General features: G+C 33.5%; 1 protein-coding gene across 7 annotated transcripts in view; it reads right to left on the bottom strand.

Annotated features, from left to right (window-relative positions):
- Positions 1-21,842, bottom strand: part of LOC123697877 (dual 3',5'-cyclic-AMP and -GMP phosphodiesterase 11) — a 194,564-nt gene that overhangs the window by 112,942 nt on the left and 59,780 nt on the right. For 5 of the 7 annotated variants that reach the window (XM_045644437.1, XM_045644438.1, XM_045644439.1 and 2 more), the window contains exon 1: positions 8,462-8,827. The exons of 1 other annotated variant lie outside the window; for it this stretch is intronic. The gene's annotated coding sequence lies outside the window, so the exon portion shown is untranslated. Of the gene's footprint in view, positions 1-8,461; positions 8,828-17,835; positions 17,893-21,842 lie in introns of those variants that run through there. One more of the 7 variants, XM_045644444.1, reaches the window with a different exon arrangement.

The raw sequence follows: 21,842 nt of genomic DNA, 5'->3' as shown, positions 1-21,842 counted from the left end.
GAATCATACCTAATACTTAAAGATCTCAAACGCATTGTAAATATTGCCATGAACGATTATCAGGTTGTTGTTCGAAAACTTATTTATGTTTCGCTGATATTCGAACGTTCAAAGATACAATGAACTATGCTGTTTCCATACATACAATTGCTTAGAAATACTTAGTTTGCACCATGGTGAAATCCAACAACAATAATAATTGAAATTCCAGACTGCTCCGTAGATCGTCGGCGAGGTTGTTCACCTCAAGGACTTAATGGTGTGTTTTCTAATGCCTTTATTGCTATACCATTGATTTTGCTAGTGTTTATGGAGATACATGGTGTTTTTATTCAATCCGAATGAATTAACTTGAAATTTATGTGTCTGTGCCATTGTTCTCTATTTGGACATTCGTTGCTCTGTACGAATATAATTGATTAACAGAACTATTTGTTGTATAAAGTCTGCTAAAAAGTTGAGTAAACAAAATAGCTATTCAATTTTCATCTCCTATAGAAAACTACATTCTTATAACCTCTATAATTGTGACGTATGAGCTAGCAAAAATTAAACAAAAAAGTAATCATGTTATTAATTTCCCACGTGACCAAATTGAAATGAGACATTCAACACGTGTAGAATATGTGTGTATGTGTGTGTAAACGTACAGAGTAGTCCACAAGTTTGCGATAGGCGGACACTCATGCAACTGATTACAATTATTATTAGTCTGTGTAATTACGAGGCGCCAGATATGCGTATAGGCACAGAGGAAAATTAATAAATATTATTATGTACTCTGTTTGATAGATAGTAACGGGATATGAAAGGATAACAAGATATGAAACTATTTAATACCATTCATATTATAACATGAGGTTAAGTGACCAGGAAGTGTATTAATAATAGTAGGTATATAATTTTCATCTTTTTAAAATGTTTCTCTTTAATAGTTACCTACGTCGAAGACTAACTTGCTACAAAATTTATCGAAATTTAGATTTTAAACGTGAAGTTCAAATTAGTTTCATAAAAAAGGGTATTATTGAACTATTAAACACTATGTTATGAACTTATGACTACAAACGTGTGCAAACACAAACGACGCTCTACAATAACAAAAACAGTGTAAAAACAACGTTATCATTTCGATCAAAACCTATTCACGTAATATAAAATGAACTTTATGTAAACAGTTCTCTAGCTATGGAAAATTTACTATTTCATATTGTAACACGAGCTAATGTATACAACGGGCATATCTCTAAATGTTTTCCGTATTATTATCAAGATATTGCTAAGTTCTCCCAATATCTAGGAAAGTTTATAGACTTGTAATATAAACAGTGGAGATAAGATAACGTATTACAGCATTTAATTATTATTATCAATATTACTCTACTTAGATATGATTAATTGTAGTGTTCTTTTAACTCTACAGTATGTAATCGACGGCTTAATGTGTTTCCCTGTGAACATATATCGGTTATTTGCATATCGATCCAAAGATTTGCATATCGATCCATTTTGGCTTTAAATTCTCTCTCAAATGAAGCTAAAACTACCGAATATGTACATTATCTTTCAGTACTATATAGATGATACACGCAATTTCACGGTAAAGAAACAATGTATCAAAACAATGTGAAGATCGAACGCGCAACTGACGATCTTGGTTTCTATCGTGGGTCATCAAAAAGCGCTTAGGTCGCCACAACACGGCTACATATAACATGTACAGAACAACCCGTCTCGCCGAGATAAATTATTGTGGAAAATTACCGAGTGCTGAATTTTTTTAATCTACTTTTACGTTATCTGCTAGTTTGATTCATTGCTCTGCTACTCGTAAATCTATCAGCGTTACATCATCGAACATAAACAATCGTTCATTATTCACAACAATGAACACAGAGGATGCTCGCTATTACAGTTATTGAGGGATTTTATGCGCATTATCTAACTAGACATAAAATACATTAATGGCGTGAGATAACTTAGTTATTCACGTTCGCTCCCGTTTCAAACATCTTTTAAATCTACAAACTTTACGACTCGGAATATTTTTATATAAGATTATGTCAGAGCTATTTGTATTTAGGCATCAATAGCGATAGTTTGTGTATGTAAAATTTTATACCTGAAAATTTTCCTAGTGCAGTTGGATTTGTCGCCCTTCAATAAACGGGACGCGCGCCAAAACTAACACCAATAATTTCTGATTTCATTATAGATTGCTGTTTTAAATAATTTTCCTACTATCAACTCATTCATTCTATACGCCTTTTCGCTATAATTAATGCAAAATATTTTTATCATTTGATTTACGACGTATCATGTATGTAATCTCGTTCATAATTGTTTACATTATTTTATTTATTAATACACGATAACCTTAACAAATATTAATCGGCTTATAACTTTTTTTATTGGTATTTAAATCGGTTAAAGACATTTAAGAAACATATCCACCAAAATTTTACATAAATTCAATCTTGATGTTACATAAATTAATATGATAAGTGATAACCTTTAAATTATTGTAACATTGTTAAGTTTATTACCTCTGGCGCGCTCAAGGAAATGAGAAAATTTAAAAACAGTAAAATATATAAACATAACATGTATGTATTATGGGTGTATGGAAAACAAAATCTGACGGCATTTAACAACAGTTTAAGCATTCTTAATTTTATCAATAGGTATACAAAGTCTCTTAAAAAAACAAGCTGCGATTAATATTATGGTCAAAAGGGGGCCACACATTCGAAATGTAAAAATTGTCTTTTACTTTTTATTGTCCAATTGCTCAGTTTTATTGTATATGTGTGTATTTTAAATATATCGATTTGTATTCTAAAAACAGGATTTCTAAATATTAGAATTAATCAGCAAGTTATTGTCGATTTCTTTGAATATAATCTTGATTATATTCAAAGGTAAGGTTTCTTTGACAATGTGAGATGAAAATCTGAACCAAATATAATTATTGCCTATTGATATCGCCGACCTAAATTGAATCTAAATGGAATCTTCATGGAATTTTTCAATATTAAATCATCAATTTTGGATTCACCTTGTGATTTTCTTTCAGAATAAAGTCCTTTATGAAATGTCTTCTTATTTTCTATTTTCGAATTGTCTTCTGCTGCGAAATTAATATATTTATTCGTTTCTACAGTCTATTTTTAATGAAGTAAATGTATTTAGCCTTATGCCATACACATTTCACAAACAATATATTGTTTTAAGCATTCCTTTCTATAATAATTAAACTAGATTCGTGTATTTATATCTCACTACATCAGGTAGCAAGTTGAAAGTAACTCAATTATACGAGGAAGGTTTTCTGTAGAAGCGTATCTTTAGCAAACTAAATTTATAGTTGACTAATTCGCACGATAAACGGTAAATTAGTAGTGGTTAGTTGGAATATACTTGAATATTCCATATAACTTACTGGTCTAATGAACGTTGAATGCTTACAATTTGCGAACTATTAATTTCTCGAACAATTAACTTTGATTTCTCGTCAATGACTCTTAGATAAATTATGAACGTATTTCGATGATCTTTGATATGATTTATTTATTTATTTTAATAATATTATGTGCACAACTATTATATTTGTGCACTAGATAATTTTATATAATGTAGTCTATATTTTAACAAAACTATGTATTCCTTTGAAGTTTTCAAATTGTATAAAATAAATCTTTCGTTGTTTAAATTGAAACGCGTTTTGCATAGCATAAATTGTTTATTTTCATTTATAAAAAGGTCGTCAACTTCCTTACATTTAAAAGCAATACATTTCATTCCATTTTCGGAAAGAGCAGGTGTAGTGACCTTTTATATATTTTTTAATATTATCGGTTTTTATTTGTTTATAAATCGACAAAAAAAATCATAAATAATTTTCTAATGACGAAAGGAGTGTAGAATTTGAGAACGCACGTCATTGTTTGAGGATGAAAAAGTATTGAAACATTTATGGATATGTAAACAATTTGAAATCGACATTACTTTCGTGACAACGTTTACATATCTTACGTCTTAATTTTTAAACCTTTTTTAAACATTTTAACTTAAATTATTGATAACTTAAAACAGCTTTAGAGGTTATTTACTTCATTTCTAAGTTTTATGTTTCTTTTACATTTTTACACATTACCTATAATATTAACACACATATTAGAAACTACGACTTGTATGCTAAAAACGAGTTCACTTTGTATGTAAATAAACCTTTAATTATAAACACTTTATTCTGTTATTAAATAAGCCTAATATTTGTAAGAATTAAATAAACTTGTTTACTAATTATAATATGTAATTAATATTAATATTACGGATCCCAGTAATTTTATGAAAAATCAATGTTGATTTGATTGATTGTCTGATTGATCTAACGCAAGATAGAAATTTAAGAATACCCTTTATGACTTACGTAAGTAGGTACCTACCTACTTTTTAATATTTTTATTGTACTTTTTCTAAAGTAGGTATTTTGTTTGAATTTCACATTTTTCTTGAATTTGAGTTTAATTTGTAATAAGATTTGTGCTATTCATTTTCTCAAATGTAATTATGACCCCGGGCCGAGAGCGTAAAAATTAATTATCTTAGTTGTCGCTTCTCAAGACAGTTCTGTGATTGGAATAATCTATGACCTCCTCTGCGGCGCCATCTTTAGTAGGTATCAATAGGGAATTCATTTAAATCAAATCCCCAAGTGACAATAGTATTTGGGGATTTGAGAATTTGTTGAAACAAAGAATAATTAACGTTACAGATGCGTCAATATGATACGGATTCGTTCGTACCTAAACTCCATCTAATTTGAATAAAGTCAATCAATGAAGAACTATTTACATAATAATATTTTGTGTATAATAATCATTTATCCAAATGTATTAGGATATAATTTGAAATATAAATGTCCTTTTTTGCATATTTTATGCACATCTTTTATAACAATATAATTTAATAAGCATTAAGTACAAAAATTATGCAAATTGACAGAATGCACTCAGCAAATTGACAGACATTTATTTAAGGCATAGAAAGTCTAAATAATTTATTAATTTAGAAGAATTTATTTTATAAATTCGATTTATGAAAACGTCAATTGCCTATGCCCTATGCTATGCTTATAATCAGAACTTTACGGTGGTTGGGCTAAGTGAAGGTGAAGTTTTACCTCAAACATTTTTAAAATATGAATACAATTTATTTTAACTATATTAGATTGTACATAGTTAAAACATTTATTTATCAATAACACGGTCACATAAGGAAATAATAAGAAAGGTATGTACGTTGTACACCTATGTTAATTATTATCAAACATAAGACATGTTTACAATATATCTATTACTAAGCCTACCTATGACCTAGTCACTAGTGCATTCTAATATATATGACGTATAAGTTCTAACATAACTCACATAATAATTAAAAAGGTATTATTTGACATACATGAACTTCGAAATATTCCATTGTAAGCAGCGAAAATAATTATTATGTACCTAATGTAAAAGTAAATAAGCTTCGTACGACGTAACTATAATAAGAATATACCTAGCTGTTGCCATGACAACGGAGAAGGGCCCATTTGTCCCATTTTATCAGCTGCGTAAGTGACCGCCCTTGGCCGTGATTATCCTTTTGATAAATGGATGATTTTTTTTCTGTAGCATTGAATTTCGACATTGGCCTAGTTATAAATTAAATATACTTTCTTTTTAGTAAGTAAAACTTTTATTACATCGTCTCAAACTTTTTGGTCTGTGTAGCGCATGGCGCGTGACGCACGATACGTACGATAATTATCGTACAAATACGATAATTTTTAGTTAAATGTCTATAGTGTGATAAAAAGTTTCACTTTTACCGTGGTTTCATAAAACCACACAACATTTTTTTTTATTGCCATTTTTTTTTTCCGCATAGAATTAATATAGATTTTGTAATATATTATCGTAAGATGCTGTAGATATCTACATATTATACATATTGTTATGTTTTGAAAGAATGATCTTGAACAACAGTCTTTGACCTATCTCGAGATTTCGTAATCATACTTCAGAATATTTTTATTACATTATAAATTATAATAAAACGTGCATTTACTTATCTGAAAAATGATAACAGTACATTAACCGAATTACGCTGCTAAAAAGCTATCTTGTAAGTGAATATTTCTCAGACAATATATTATTATCTACGTGTTACCTTTTTTGTAAATACAATCAAACCATGACATTCAAAAAACCTTTTCTATTACAAAAATTTAATTTCAAAGTAAGCACTTACTTACTATAGTTATATATAGAGATAGGTAGATAGGTATTTTATTTCATATTAAATACTGGAGAGACATTAAAACAGTTTATCGAAAAGGTATTATTAATGTATAGGATACAGTCGATACAGACAGTTCATTCATACAAAAAGCTGTGTTATCGGGTGACCACATTGACCCCAGTTAGGGTTGCCAAGTCATTATACTTATCTAGGACAGTTCTACTCTAACTAGCTCTATCGAAATTTAATACAAATTTTGCTAATGCACAGTTTTCTTACAAAAATAAAGACAAATATATGCAGAAAGTGCAGAAGTGTTGATTTTTAAATACATTCTAAATATACCCACTTAAATTGTTTCAAAATACTGCTTCAAAGTTATTATGTATACCTACAGTTATGTGTGTTATGTATAAATTGTAAAATATATAAAATAAAAGTATAAAATATGTCACACGTTTAAATAATATACCTACCTGATATGTTTTAGTAACAAAAACCATGCTTACATAAATAATTTATTGCATTTTTTACCATTTTATTTTTTAACTCTAGTCTATACGCAAATACTCTACTACTCTTATATCGCGTATTATTTAATGAAATTACAGACAAAAGATTATTTATTTGTGTAATTTATCTTTAGGTAAGTAGGTACCTAGTTACTATAATTAAAACTTTATTCTGACGTTAAAATTAATATCATCCCGATTCCCGTTTAACCATGACATACAAATTAAAATAAGATAAAAGCATATGGCCGTGTATCAAAAGCATAAATTTTGTTGAATAAGTAATAAATTTCCTTAAATAGTTTTATTAACCTGTGAAGGTACATAAACAATAATTAATGGACTTCTGTATCAGAGCTACATGGTTTTAAGAAGTCTATAACATCAATCGATATTAATCCAAAAATATTTTATTAAGTGTCTGAAGTATAAGTATTTCCAATTAATGGTTATCTTACGACTTACGCACACAAACACAAAACTGCATGACCGCGACAACACAAACAACACACACACATACACGTGTTGTTTACAAGTTTGTGGTTGTGTTTTGAGATAATGAAAAACCGCGAAATACTATGCGCCACACGATCTGTTTTAGATTGTACTAATTTATTTAGAAAAATTAATATTAGCCTGTATCAGTTTACTGGACGTCAAGACTGCGTAAGCGCATGTTTCAACAGAATAATAAAAATAAAGCATATAGTTTATGAATCATGGGATGTTTTTATTACGTTTATTTTTCTACATTAGTCAAATGCTAGAGAAAAATGTAGAGAAAAGGAAAGTTATGAAGATTATAAGTAGGTAGGCGAACTATTTTTGATAGGCTTACTGCTTTTGTATTTAAATGTACCTATTTAGGTATATCCTTAAAAGAAAGTATTGTGATAATATTATGAAAGAATAAACGGCACTATCCCTAATATGTTGACGATAGCTGTGTAACTCGGACGGCACCTAAAATCAATTTCGTTGTGTTTACTGAGGACCCTACATCCTTTCCAACTTAAGTCTTGTTTGCTGACGATTGTTTACCAATTTATTCAACCAGCTTCAGTTTGTACATTTATCGGCTTCTGTGTTGAGAATAAGAAAAGTCTACGATCAAGAAAGTTCAAATAGAGAAATGTAAATCATGATTAATGCTTTATAAATCAAAATAAATTTATTCATCTTTAAAGACATTGTTCAATTAATTACTTGTCAGCGTTTAAATTAACATTATAATTAATTATTTCTAGACCTGAAACTGTCAGTCAGTGAGTAAAAAATGAGAACGGTGAAGCGGCCCATTATAAACAAAGTGTACTTTCGAAACCAATCGCGGAACACCATTTATAATACAATACGTATGACGGTATGTGGCACGTACAGTGAAGTGTACAATAGAACAAAACATTGTTCTTACAACCATACAAGTACATTTCATATGTACGTATGTATACGTACGTACAGTGCAGTGCATACGCAACTCTTCGCTCATGTACCATCGATGTATGCATCGGTCAACGCTACAAAGTGGCTATACGTAGAAATTTGATCGTATTTTACAGACGTATGTCGCAGTTTTGCTATAGGCGATCAACAGGTTGAATGCAAACTTGTACGTTACACTATAAATGAGTTGGAAAAGCGACCGGAGTCGTACTTACAGATAACGTGTCACGAATTCCACAGATGATAGTAACAAAACAAATGTTATCCGTCAACAAAAACACATGAGGCGCTGCACAATGCGGCCGTTAATCCGGCAGTCGGCCTGCGTTTCGAAAACTTAGCAGCGCACCGTTTGGTGAATATTCAAAAATAGACCGACGGACTCTGAAACACGCGCGATATTGCATGTAGAATCGCTCGCTACACTGCACACGCGACTCGACTCCGACACTAGGGTAGCAACAGGCGGGCGGATGCCGAATCTACTCGAAAAATGAGTTAAAAAGTTTCCAGTATACAAAGTTGGGATCGCGAGAGGGCTCAACGCGTCGGAGAGCGCGGCAGCCCCACGACGCTCGGAAATCGACTGGCGCCTCGAGTCGCTCCGGCCTCCGCACCTCGCGTCACCGACACCCACACCGCCGCACGCACGCACACACGCGCGGCTGCGATATCTCCAACCGCACTACACACACTCACGCCCTGATAAACAGCATAAAACACAACATGCAATTGCATTTATAAACATGTATCCCTCTTCCCTGGCTTCACAGCTGTGTTCGACGCGGCGACAGCAGCTGTTATCGAGCGCAGCTTCTATTGTAATAAATCTTGCGATAAGTTTTTCCTGAGTATGTTGATGAGCTAAGGTGACTCTGACCCTCGATACTCATCTATACAACACGTGCACATTCATTCGCATGAATTAGAGCGTGATAAATTTAAAAATCCACACTACAAACATGTTATTTATGCCAGGCTTAGTCCAGGGTGAAGTCGCATCTATCACTTTTATCCATCTGTACAGTCTTCGTACATTAGCTTCATTGCGCGCTGTCAGCGTTTTACGCGGACACGCGGCATTTTAATACATTTCATTAGTTCGCGTTCGATCGCCACCGCTATCGCGCGTTCTCACGACCATAACCATTAACCATATTATAGAGTTAAGGCAATAAAGGCAATTATTGTACTTAATTCTTTTATTTACTCCGTACGGGACCTACAACCCCGTACATCGTGGTCCTTCGAGCTTAAGTCGTAAGCGGGACTTGCGCGTGTGAGAAAGTTAAAACGTGAAAGTTAGTTCAGTTTACGACATATATTAACCAGTGTTAGATAAACCAATAACAACCAGGATAAAGGTGCCATCTACGGGACAAACCAGCTACCAAGTGCCAGTCTCTGAGTGAGCCCTTTCCATTATTTTCTTTACATTTTATTTTTTTTTACTTAACACACCATATATACCATAGCAACCATGGAGGCAATTTTAGCCACGCAAGAGCAAATTATTTCTGCGATGGAAAGCCTCCGCAATAATTTTAAGAAGGATGGGCCAGAACGTAAAACGCCCGCCTACATTGAGAAACGCCTAAGTACGTTAGATGCCTATTGGAAGGAATTCCAAATTAACCATACGAGATTAACTGTTGAATTTGATGATCCTAACCACAAATATTTTAAAGAGAACTACTACCAGTCAACTTTAAAATTTTATAATGACACCAAAGTTCTCATTAGTAAATATGATCAAAATAAACCATTACTAAGACCAGCGACACCATTATCGCAATTTTCCGATCGTCAGGGGCCAGCTCCTTCGCCTCCCGAATTGGGTGCTTCACATTCAAGGCCACTAACCACTCAAGGGAATAACAGTAGGGTTGACGAAATGCTTCGTAAGCAGAAAAGCAACTTTAGGGCATTCTTGCATACTATAAATTCTGCTAACCTTGAGAATCTTTCTGAACGATGGGAATTGGAAGATTTATTAAAAAATATTAATTTGAGATGGTCAGTCATCGATTCTTTACATTGGGAAATCGACTGTGAGAGCCTCGTAGAGAATGAAGAATATGAACAAGCTTATATTCAATATGAGATAAAATATAATAACATAAAAAAGGCAGTCAACAATAAAATGAACTCGGTCTCATTTAGAGAGAAATCAACGCCGCAGTTGGACATACCAACGTTCAACGGAAATTTCCAACAATGGATATCTTTTAAGGATTTGTTCAATGAAACCATACATAGCAATAATTCATTACCGAATGCTCAGAAAATGCAACACTTAAAAAATAAATTGAGAGGAGAAGCGTCGAAATTAGTACAGCACTTGACCATAAGTTCCGATAACTATCAAATTTGTTGGGATATTCTAAACCATCGTTATAATAATATGCGAATTATATTTAACTCTCATATTCAAATTATTTTATCGATGCCTAGTATGCAACAACAATCAGCTGGGCAAATAAAGAAAATACATGACACCACCAATGAGTGTCTCAATGCCATTAAAGCCATGGGGGTGAACATAACGTCTTGGGATCCTCTTATAGTGTATATACTATCGCAGAAATTGGATACAGAAACCCACCATGATTATATTGAGTCGCTAAAGAACCCCAGAGATTTAGCTACAATTACCGAATTTCTAGATTTCCTTGAAACAAAATTTATATCATTAGAGTCTTCACGAAGAAAACAAGATTTAATTAAACCAAAACAATTACAATATCAAGACAACTATAATAAAAATAGAAATTCATTTAAATTACCAAATAACAATTTTATACAGAAAACTTCGCAATTAAAACCTATTATTGTAAACCAATCGTCAACAATAAGGAATTCGCAACAACGGAAATGCATAATCTGCAATAACCAGCATGCATTGTTTAAATGTAAATTGTTCTTAGAATCAATGCCCGAGGAAAGGCGAAAAATAATTGACAATAATGATTTATGTAAAAACTGTTTAATAAATCATTTCGGAAAAAATTGTACTTCCGAAAAAACATGTCGCTTTTGTAACGATAGCCACAACACATTGCTACACAATGCCTACGTGACATACGCTCCGTCTACTTCTTGCGCTACTAAACAAAAGGAGACGCCGAAATCAAACATATTATGTATATCAAAGGCGCCTCAAGAAACTCTACCGAAGTTGTTAGCCACCGCTAAGGTCAACATTAAATCGGAAGATGGCTGTAATTATCTTATGCGTGCACTTATTGATCCCTGTGCTGAGGCATCATTAATCACAGAAAATGCAGCTCAATTGTTAGGTCTACCCCGTGTTAAACGCAACTGCATGGTGGTGGGAGTGGGTTCAAAGGCTAACAACAGTAAAGGAGTTGTTAAAATTACAATATCGTCTCTTTACAGTGACTTTACAATTGATTCGGAAGCATATGTTATGAAGCATGTTGTCGACAATTTACCAAGTCAGTCATTTAGAAAACCAACCTGGCCGCATATAGAAAAATTATCTCTGGCGGACCCGGAGTTCAATATAAGTAAACCTATTGATTTGATATTGGGGGTAGAAGTATACGAGTTAATATTACTTCCCGGCTTTATTCGTAACAGCATATCTCAACCGATTGCCCAGAATACCGAGCTGGGTTGGATATTAAGCGGTTCTGTTGCAACACAGAGTCATTGTAATATTGTTACGGTCAATATAAGTAACATTCAAAGGTTTTGGGAGATAGAGGATATCTCAGAAAATTCATCTGATATGTCCAGCCAAGATCAATACTGTATGCAACATTACCAGTTGCATACGAAGCGCCAGTCAGATGGGCGTTATGTTGTTAGATTACCACTAAAACCAGATATGAAAGACAAATTGGGTGATTCTAAAACCAAGGCTATAGCTCAATTTCGTCAATTAGAGAATAGATTTACCAAAAATAAATTGATTTGTGAAAGTTATAAACAATTCATTCATGAATACATATATTTGAAGCATATGTTTGAATGCACCGGTAACCAGACACCGGAATCATATTTACCTCACCATTGTGTCATACGTGCGGAGTCAACGACCACTGCCACGCGCGTCGTTTTTAATGCGTCAGCAAAAACATCGACTGGATATTCATTAAATGATATTATGTACAGTGGACCGAATTTACAAAAGGATTTATTAACATTGATCATAAGTTGGAGGCAATACAAAGTAGCCTTTACTGCTGACATTGAAAAAATGTTTAGGCAAATACTCGTTAATAAAAAAGATCAAGCCTTACAGAAAATTATATGGCGTGATCATCCCAATAAACCATTGAAGGAATACCAATTAGCCACCGTCACTTACGGCACCAAGGCCGCACCATTTTTAGCAATGATGACCTTGAAGCAGCTTGCTAAAGATGAAGCTTCCCGATTCCCAGAAGCAGCCGAGGTGGTGAATACCAGCTTTTATATGGATGATCTACTTCATGGCCATCACGACCTTCAATCTGCCATGAGGTTGAAGGCTGACCTTATAGCACTTCTACGTTGCGGAGGATTTAATTTGAGGAAGTGGTCATCAAATAGATTGGAGATGGAAGAGAGTTATTTATCGGGGGATGATCAGACATACATTTTTAAACACCAAGAGTCTACGAAAGCGCTAGGACTGCAATGGCATTCAAGAGAAGACCAATTTTCGTTTCATTTGAAAACTGAGTCACCTACTAAACTGACAAAAAGAACGTTGCTTTCGAGTATATCTAAGATATTTGACCCTCTTGGGTGGCTGTCACCCGCTACAGCCAACCTTAAACTATTATTTCAAGAAGTCTGGCTACTTGATATAAAATGGGATGATGTCTTACCAGATGCCATCATCTCAAGATGGAAGACCTTAGAAATTGATTTAAATAATATTAACCGTATTAAAATACCGCGATGGTTGCATAGCAATAAAAATGACACTATAGAGCTCCACGGGTTCTGTGACGCGTCCGAGAAGGCCTACGCTTGTGTCATTTACTGCAGAGTAAAGGGTAGTCCACATACTAAACCATCAGTAGTCATCATAACGGCAAAATCACGTCTAGTACCCGTAAGGAAGGCCATTTCGCTACCAAGACTGTGTGCAGCTGTTTTACTATCAAAATTGATGAAAACTGCGTTACAATGTTTGTCAAACTTTAACATCAAGATTTATTGCTGGTCAGACTCAACAGCTGTTCTCGGTTGGCTTAACGGCGAACCGAGTCGTTGGAAGCCTTTTGTCGCTAACAGAGTTAAGAAAGTAGTAGATGTGATTCCATCAACTAACTGGCGATACGTAAAGTCTAAGGAGAACCCTGCTGACTGCGCTACTCGAGGAATCACAGCTGATCAACTAGCTACTCATAATATTTGGTGGCATGGACCAACCTGGCTTTTAACTTTCAATGAAGGAACAACACAAAATATTATTTATAATACTAATGAAGAAATTAAAAATACTGTTTTAATAAATACATCAACCATGAAATATGAGAACCAAGTCATTGACTCGATATTTCGCAGACATAGCGATTTTACGCGAGCGTCAAGAGTGCTGGCGTGGGTACTACGTATGACGACACGATTACGTAATAAACCTAATTATTTAACGATTCAAGAATTAAGAAAATCGAAAATTTTATTAATTAAACACGCACAGTCAATATCGTTTACAGATGACATAGATTATATTAAAAAACATAACCAGCCCCATTCTAAAAGCTCATTACTAAAGTTAAATCCATTCATTGATGAACAGGGAGTTTTGAGAGTTGGGGGACGAATTTCAAAAGCGAGTATTCAACATAACATGAAACATCCTGCGATTATACCACACAGTTGTCAATTAACAGACATGCTGATTGACCATGCGCATAAGATGACATTTCATGGAGGTGCTCGTTTAACTTTGACATGGTTGCGACAACAATATTGGATTATCGGTGGGAATAATGCCGTTAAGAAGAGGTTAAGAAAATGTGTTATTTGTAGAAAACACAGCCCCTATAAACATGACCAGTTGATGGGGGACTTACCTGCAGCTAGAACCAATATAACTCGACCTTTCTACCATACGGGAGTTGATTTTACCGGCTTTGTGGATATAAAATCTCAAAAGGGGAGAGGAGTAAAGTGTACCAAGGGATACATCGCAGTTTTTGTGTGTATGGCAACCAAGGCCATACATCTAGAACTTGTGTCGGACCTGACCGCTTTGGCATTTATTTCTGCTCTTCGTAGATTCGCAGCCAGGCGGGGAACGCCTAGTCATATGTATAGTGACAACGGAACCAACTTCATAAAGGCAAATCGATTATTACAAGAAGAAATATTACATCTAAAATCAATAATTATTGACGAACAGTTCTATACCGAAATAACAGAAATGCAGATTGAATGGCATTTCAACGCTCCTTCGTGGCCGAGTGCAGGTGGCCTCTGGGAAGCAGCCGTCAAGTCTTTAAAATACCACCTAAAGCGAGTCATAGGGGAACAGAGGTTAACATACGAAGAATATTCAACGTTACTTGCGCAATTAGAAGCCTGTCTCAATTCTAGGCCTCTGTGTTCATTGAATGAAGATCCGGAAGACCTTGACGTCCTGACACCTTCACATTTTCTATCTGGGGGACCGACAGCGACCATAGTGGAAACGGAAAAGGACTTGCGTACTAGGTGGCAACTCATGCAGAAGATATACCAAGATATCTGGAAGAGATGGCGAGCTGAGTACCTAACCCAGCTTAACGTTCGCTCTAAGTGGCAGCGACCCCAACCAAATATGCAAATAGGCGATATAGTCTTAATACATGATGCTAACCTACCACCTGGAAAGTGGGCCTTGGGTAGAATTGTAGAACTACACCCAGGAAAAGATGGATTCGTGAGAGTAGTATCCGTCAAAACCAAAAACGGAATCATTAAAAGACCGATAGTAAAACTATCTTCATTACCAGTCGGTGAAAATACAAAACACAATCAAATTCATACAAGCCAGTCAAGTAACATAATATAAACAATTAACAATAAAACATTAACATATAAAGTAATATATAAATAATTCGATGAGTCATCAATACTAAGGACTAAACAAACCACACCAGCTAATGCAAGAAGAAATTAATTTTGGGAAAATTATCAAAGGATTTTACTCTATCCGTTCAATTAGTCTGTTAGAACTACTGAAATTATATCACTTATTAAAAGAACGGGCAAAAATTGCCGCAGATTATCTCATTAGTCATTATCGAGATAAAAATACCTATCGCAAATACTAAATAGAGACACTTACGAGTTATAGTATAATAATAAAGAGACTTACTAATAACATGGTCACCCTACTCCTGGTATCAGATTACGTGGCGATCAACTTACAGAAAGATTTATATTATTTAATTTTGAATAAGTTTGATATTAAAGAATGTTTCTATTTTAACGTTTAACAATAGATTTGTTTTTTACGGAAATCATATTTATCACATGAAGGTTGATGAATATTCATGTACAAGACCTCAACACACAGATTTGTAAAACCAAACCTCTACCTTGTCAAGATTCATGGGTACAATTTAATAATAATGAATGCTTATTGTACAAAAACAACAATCGGATACTGTGACTATACAATATACATGCAGATGTCCTAAAGCTAGAGATACCACCCGTCAACCATATTTTTAACCAAAACCATCTTCTAAACTGGAACTTGTGATAAGTGGTAAGGATAAGGAATGGGAAGGCAAAGGCTCTCAAATTAAGCAAATGAAATCGGAAAACGCGTTATTAAATGGCATTTCGTACCACGACTTGCATCACTATGTCGTGATCTACTTGCTGGTGGGAGCAGCAGCAGTTGCAGCAGTGTTGTACGGCGTGCGGTGGCGCTGCACGCGCCCTCGCGCCGCATCTACTGTGCCGCCAGCCGCGACCCTGGGGTCAGCGGCGGCGGCACCACGCTGCGGCAGCGGTCTCAATAATCCGGTTTTAAGGTTTAGTGTAAAAGCGTTAGTATAAATGACCAAAGTGTTAGTGTTAGTGAAAAACCATGTGTTAGTGTTAGTGAAAAACCATGCGTTAGTGTTAGTGAAAAACCATGCGTTAGTGTTAGTGAATCCAACTCACCCTTATTCCGTAAGCATCGCTTTACGGAAGAGTGTTAAACCATAAGGACACTAAGGATTAGTTAAAGCGAAATTGAATCACCTTGTCTCATCATCATTCATGCCCATCGCTTTTCATCCATTTTCTCGTTGTGGGAGCATGTACAGTCTTCGTACATTAGCTTCATTGCGCGCTGTCAGCGTTTTACGCGGACACGCGGCATTTTAATACATTTCATTAGTTCGCGTTCGATCGCCACCGCTATCGCGCGTTCTCACGACCATAACCATTAACCATATTATAGAGTTAAGGCAATAAAGGCAATTATTGTACTTAATTCTTTTATTTACTCCGTACGGGACCTACAACCCCGTACACCATCATTTAACCTTTCCTGTAGTACAAATACGAATTAATTGATGTTCAGAGTCGCTATATAAAACTCTATAAAATGGCCTAAATGTCATAAAATATTGATGAAAACAAATATACCCGAATACGGCTCATTGTATGCGACACTACACATTGACAAACCATAAAGCAGCCCTTGCGTTTAGTTTTCTAAGAAACCACCAAGAAGCTCTACATAATATATAGAGTTCCCTTTCATTTATGGCATTACATTTTCCTGGAAATACTTGTTATGAACTTATGACCTCTCTATAGATTTGTTTAAACTAATTTAACTTATCTATTTCATTTAACTGTATGTAAGCAGAATTAATCGGTAACATTAACTTCACTAACAATCTAGCTATTGCCTATATATCAACACGCAATGATAAGTTATCTTTAAACTTATCATCTCCCAACCTAGTTCAGAAGGCAGAGCAAAATTGTGAACTGAATATGTAAAATTTGCTAATAAATATTATTTTATTTTATTTTATTTATAATTTTCTTCTAAATACTTAAAATACGACAATACCACGGTAACAACAAGAATGCATTTACTTAATAATTAATTTTAAACTCATTTACAAACTGTTTGAACAACAATCAAATCGATACAAATATATTTAAGCTATTTAACCTAAAAGGCATTTATGGTGACGATCAAAAGCAAACAAATTTTGTCAAAATCCAGCTTGATTATGTCGTCGCCTTACTCCATGACGTGACGGCATTGCCATGGCGACTATCAAATTTTACTCTCCTCGCGCCTAAAGAAGTTTAACTTAAGAACAATTGGAAAGAAAATCATTATAAGTCGAAGTTTACCGAATGCTAATGCAGATTATTGATTAAAAAAGATTCAATTTTTGAAACTAAATGATTATTACATATTTATCTTATTTATAGATTTTAGAAGAATCACTGATGAAATAAAAACTATAATTTCGCCAAAAAAAAAAAACTCAAGTTATCAATGATTTCATAACTCAAACCCCAGAATCACAGACACAATAGAAAATCTATTGTGTCGTGGACTGATCGGGCCGCTTGGGGCTCAATGGGTTAAAAATTATTTACTAAAAGTACTCACTTGAATGGTATCCATCTAATTTTCTTACTGCATGAAAATTACCTGAAATAAAAAATACTACCAAACATTTATATGATACAAAATAAAAGTTTAAAATGTATAAATAACTTAAAGAAAAAAATACATAAGAATGTATTATATAAATAGTTTTACGAAGTTTGTACGCAATAAGAAATATTACACCAAATAATAAGCAAAAAAAGTATAACATGTTAAAATAAGAAGGCAATTAAAATCTACATATTATACTATACTACGCAGTTGTACAATTAAAGCATACTAAAAAATAAATCTAAAGCAAAATTATTGTCATAAGGTTAAAAGTAATTTGCATGAGTTTATTTCATGGGTTCGAGGCCTACGGTGGGCATAGAGCAGAAGGGCATTTAAATATAAAGTTATTAAAAAGCACTATCAATTTGCATTAACTCTTTTATTAGTTAAAGGCATGTGATCAGTAGAACAAGTGATCAGAATTCAATCAAAATAATAATAATGTTAAACACTATATAAGTGTAGTACTTTAGTGCATACAAGATACAATGCATACCTTCTACTTTTTACACCTAAAGAGATTTCAGATGTGTCACATAATTATGGGTATTATAGGTATTAATTTAATGAATGGTATTGTACAATGAACGTGTATTCGGGAAACAATGGATTTATATTATAATTATTTGTAGCCTCTAGATAAAATAGAGCAGTTACTAGAATTATATAACAGTTTATCATTTGTTTCGCAGAAAAAGTGGATAGATTGCATTACTAGTATATAATATAGTAACTTGTGGTCCGCCCCGGCTTCGCCCGTGGTACATATTTCGCAATAAAAGGTAGCCTATGTCTTTTCTCTGGTATCAAAATATCTCTATACTAAATTTCATGAAAATTGGTTCAGTAGTTTAGGCGTGATTGAGTAACAGACAGACAGACAGAGTTACTTTCGCATTTATAATATTAGTATGGATTAAATTCAAGCGTTTTTGTATTTCTGTGTAAGTATAATATTCCTTGGCTTCTAGGATTTTTCTTAGATCTAGATATTTTTTTAGTTTCTGAACAGTATATTCCACAGTCCATTCACTATTGGATTTTTATATAGGTACATTATACAGGGATATGCCTTCTACGAGAGGACAACGTTAACACAAGCCGTTCGCCCAGCTCCGCCTGAATAGGATTTGCTTTTTATCAGTATTTCAATGTTTTAAAAGTTTTTATCTTAATCTAAATTCTAAGTAGAGACAAAGTTAACCGTCCGAAAATCTTAACTTTTCTAATCCGTTCCGCCGTTTTTACACGCTTTATATTAGCTTCACCTGTATGTTTGTATGTTTGTAACCGACTTCTTTGGGCGCGATTTTGACCCACTTTAAACGGCCAGATTTCGTTCAAACTTTGTAGATTTATTGAAGACCGATGACAATACACTAATTTGATAAAATTTTCTATTTTTTAGTTCGGTTTTCTATAAAAAGCGTGTTTTTTAGTTTTTTTAAACTATTATTATTAAGTTATAAGTATTTTTACAATATCCGACTTTATTTTTATATAAAAATAGATACTTGTTTATTTACATTCGCATATGAAATGATGAAATATATACAATTTGGCATTAACAACGAAAATATATTTATTTTATATCTAAAATACATCATGAACTCTGAACCTCTTAGCGTCAATGTCTCATCTCTCAAAAAGCTTTCATATGAACAGTGTGTATGTATCGAATAATATAAAGTGAAGTAATACATAAACGTGTTTATTGGAAATGCTCTCAAACTTCGTTACGTTAGTATTCCATTGAAAAGTTACATTTGGGGTTGCATTTCTTAGAGGACGCAATTTTATTTTTTTGATGTGCAGAGGGGGTTAGTGTGAAGCTATCACCAAGTTTGTGGGGTAGCGGAACATATGGTTTATACGATATATCTCTTAAACTGATTATCTGATAAAAAAAATTTCTCAACATTTTTTGTTGCAAATTAAATTATCTACAATTTTGTTCCAGTAACTTTTTGTCGTAGAACTATAAATAAAAAAGTTATAAGCGAAAATGTTCAGATAATAGAGATATTTATATTTTTCAATAAAACTTTTTTTTATCATTTTACGAAGAAATGATATCAGACCATTTTTGTAGATTTTTTTTCGAGGAACAACTTTTACACACAACATTTTTTCATAAAGTCAATAGCTAAGGTTTTAAAGCGCTCCGAAATTAGTACTATTTTTCAGTACTCTTAGCTAGATACATTATACATATAAAATGTGTGTACTAATAATTATTTGTCATCAGTAATTGTTTTTTTTTGTTATTATAATATTTTTAATAATTAATTTTGCAATATTATTAATAATTAATTATTGACTCTTTTCCTCACCACCCAGGAGGTAGAGTCTGGAAGCACGTTTTTTTTTACGTCGAAAAGCAGGGCTGAAATGTTCTGTTCTTGCAGTGCTGCATGGGAAAAGAGCCAATAGCCAATATATGTATAGTTAAGAGTACTGAAAAATAGTACTCACTTCAGAGCGCTGTAAAACCTTAGCTATTGACGTAATGAAAAAATGTTGTATGTAAAAGTTGTTCCTCGAAAAGCAATCTAAAAAATGGTCTGATATCATTTCTTCGTAAAATGATAAAAAACAATTTTATCGAAACATTTAAATAGCTCTAATTTCTGAACATTTTCGCTTATAAATTTTTTATTTATAGTTCTACGACAAAAAGTTACTGGACCAAAGTTGTAGAGAATTTAATTTGCAACAAATAATGTTAACAAATTTCTTTATCAGATTAATAGTTTATGAGATATATCGTAAAAACCATTTCAACCACTATTTTCAAGATGGCGGCCGTGGGACAAGGGTGGCGACCCCACAAACTTGGTTTTAGCTTCACATTGAACCCCCCTACACATCCAAAAAATAAAATTGCGTCCTCTAAAAAATGCAAGGTTAGGCCAAAAAAATGTAACATTTCAATGGACTATAGTAGTTCTAGGTCTATTTTAGAATTTGTGCGTCAATGGTATTTATACATTTTAATAATCCTTTACACGTGAACCCTTTAAGAAGCCTCTATATTGGCAATTCGTGGAAGGGGAATTGACTACGATATTGAAAGGACGAAATATTATACATATTTATTTTGCATTTCCAAGTTGCGCACCGTGTTTCCTCACTGTTGTCTAAAATTATTCAATGAGCAGGGCATTTACTTTATATTAGTATATGTGTGCTGTACTTTTGCAAAGGCTAAAAGCATTTATAAAATTGTACTAAATCTTTTTTTCCGATATATTGTTTTCGTGTACAGTAACACGTATGCAACATTTTATTTAAATAATTACTAATGAAACTTTTACAGGTGAACTGAAGTTCGTAATCCATACTAATATTATAAATGCGAAAGTAACTCTGTCTGTCTGTCTGTTACTCAATCACGCCTAAACTACTGAACCAATTTGCATGAAATTTGGTATGGAGATATTTTGATACCCGAGAAAGGACCTATGTCGTATGCCTAGCGGTAGCCTATGCTACCTTTTATTGCGAAATATGTACCACGGGCAAAGCCGGGGCGGACCTCTAGTATTTATATAAGTAGTTTTACTTTGCTTTAATATTAAACCAACATAAAGCGAAATTATGAAACACTAGGCGCAGTACGGCATATGAGCAAAAAGTCTAACAAAATTAGGTCGAATTTTGTTGATGTAGGACGATGCGCAATTTAACGTTTTTTTTCTGTAGATTCCACTGCAGTAGCGGAACAGCGAAGCCAAAAGTCAGATGAGAAACAAATAGCGTTTCTTTCAGTTGGCAATGGTTGGAGCATTTATCATTCCCTAGGCACACCATGCGTTTTGCCCTGGTCTTACCATAAAATTGTATGAAAAGAAGTATCCCTTGTATAAAATCCTTGATGTTTGTGTTATAAATTTTTGAACATTCTTATTCGGGTTAGCTTGTGTTTTTAAATTTAATATTAATGTGGTTAA

Source organism: Colias croceus, chromosome 15, assembly GCF_905220415.1.
Source record: "Colias croceus chromosome 15, ilColCroc2.1".
NCBI lineage: Eukaryota > Metazoa > Arthropoda > Insecta > Lepidoptera > Pieridae > Colias > Colias croceus.
Note: the sequence above shows the minus strand (reverse complement) of the source record. Positions and strands in the feature narration are given on the sequence as shown.